At 44.0% G+C, this 2,095-nt stretch overlaps 1 pseudogene; it reads right to left on the reverse strand.

Annotated features, from left to right (window-relative positions):
- Positions 1-411: 411 nt before the first annotated feature.
- LOC136662826 (5S ribosomal RNA) lies at positions 412-530 on the reverse strand (annotated as a pseudogene).
- Positions 531-2,095: the final 1,565 nt, after the last annotated feature.

Raw genomic sequence — 2,095 nt, forward strand, 5'->3', positions numbered from 1 at the left:
AAGGCTGAAGTTTACATAACTAAAAGAAATAACATACATATAGTTATGAATATGGCTTAAACTTAAAAACATGAATGACATTTATTTACTACAACTGGTTGCTTGAGTGTCACAAGGGTTTATTCCACGTGGAAACAAAGAGGGAGCTGGAGAGCAATGAGGATAAGCATGGACAAGTGTTTGTGCTTGTGAAAAAAAGAGATGGAAAATGATTTAACATTTTGCAGACTAATTAAAAAAACATGATAGCTATGGGATCAGAAAAACTTTCTGATGAAATAGAAAGCTATGGGATCAGGAAAATGTTCTGATGAGACAAAATGGGATCAGAAAATCATTTTACTGATGAAACAAAAGCTATGGGACCAGAAAATGGTTGGCAACCTTCAGTCTCGAAAGACTATGGTACAAGCCTACAGCACCCCGGTATTCCCAGGTGGTCTCCCATCCAAGTACTAACCAGGCCTGACCCTGCTTAGCTTCCAAGATCAGACAAGATCAGGCATGTGCAGGGTAACAGTTGCTGTCAGGAGCAGAAAATATTTTCTGATGAAACATGGAGGCCTGAGTAGCTTTGTTACTACTTTTAAAAAAAGTCTGACTGTAACTAGAAACAACTTTAGTTTAGCTTTAAAACAAATCTTACAAAATAAGAAGGAAATTAATACAACATAATTAAGTTGGAAGATTATATAAATCAACAATAGATGTATTTATAACTTTAAAACTGTGATAACTGCTGCTAATGGGTGGAATGGCTGATGGCTGCAGTTCTTTCAGGGGTATGGAATGGGAGGCACTGGGAGACTATGGCCGTATAATAAATGCTGGGCCTGGAGTTGCTGCTACCTAATGACTGCATTCAGTTCTGCTGTGGTTACTTGCTTAGCACATTCCACAGCTTGCACCACTTGTTGCTGGTGCTTTATAAAATCTTTGTCTTTTTGATGATCGTTGTCATGATACTTCTTTTCATCTTTAATTGGGAGATGGGACTGTCCTCCAAGGGCACTGGGACAAAACTAAAAGGCCAGTGCTGCTGCCAATTCAGCTCTTTGGGCAAACATCTGTAAACTTATAAAGTGGGTTTTTCATTAACTTTCCTTTTGATATATAACTACTTTTTCCATAAAAATTTATCAATAAAAGCTATAACTGCTTTTAAAAATGGGGACACAACATCTGACTGGTATTCAAATTACTACAATCCGCTTGAGGGGGGAGCAGGGAAGAGTTCCCAGGCAAGGGCGCCCATTCCAAAAGATTGTGGTGGAAGTTCGCTTCACAGGTGCCTTTTCTTTCTTCCTCGCAGGAGGAGCTGCAAAGGAGGAGGCTGCAATATGAGAAAACTAGAAATGGGACCCAGCCTCAGAAAGGATTTAGGGCCACCCAGGAGAGTTTAAAGGTAATGCCTAAGAGGAAGTCACACACCTTACACAGCAGGAAGCCAAAGACAGCCCCAAGGAGAGGGACACTGCCTTTCAATCAAACTGACCATGTCTTTCCCCCTCTTAGCTGGCTGTACAAATGCAATACACTTTTACAAACGTTTCAAGAGACCTCCCCCAATCAGCTTCTTCCACAGTCTTAAAGAAAACATTGAGGGCACAATCCAAACTGAGCCCTGGGACTGCGCAAGTCTCCTGTGCTGGCCTGGGAGAGTTGCAAATGGACTGTGAAGCACGTTTGCACCTCCATGCGAGTCGGCTGGGCTGGCCCAGGGATGCGTGCCAGCCCGTGGAGGCCGCATCCAGCCTCCATGTCGATGGGACACAGTAGGTCCATGCTAGCCGAGCTTGGCCAGCATGGGTATCTGGGGGAGGGGCATGGGGAAGGTGGGGAAGAGGTGGGGTTTGGGGGCAGGGAAATGCAAGCGGTGGGCAGGTCTGTTCCAGCGCAAGTGAGGATTGCGTTGCCCAATATTCAGATGCGGTTCTAAAGATGTCTAGTAAGTGAGAAGCAACATCAGAACAAGAAAATACATCAGAATAGTTCTTGAAGCATCGTAAGAAGAGATGCCTCAGAATCCATCACAAACCCTAATGTCCTCCATGCTTCCCGAAAGGGCCAGGTGGGCCTCCCTTTGGAGAGCATC

Source organism: Tiliqua scincoides, chromosome 11 (genome assembly GCF_035046505.1).
Source record: "Tiliqua scincoides isolate rTilSci1 chromosome 11, rTilSci1.hap2, whole genome shotgun sequence".
In the NCBI taxonomy this organism is placed as follows: domain Eukaryota; kingdom Metazoa; phylum Chordata; class Lepidosauria; order Squamata; family Scincidae; genus Tiliqua; species Tiliqua scincoides.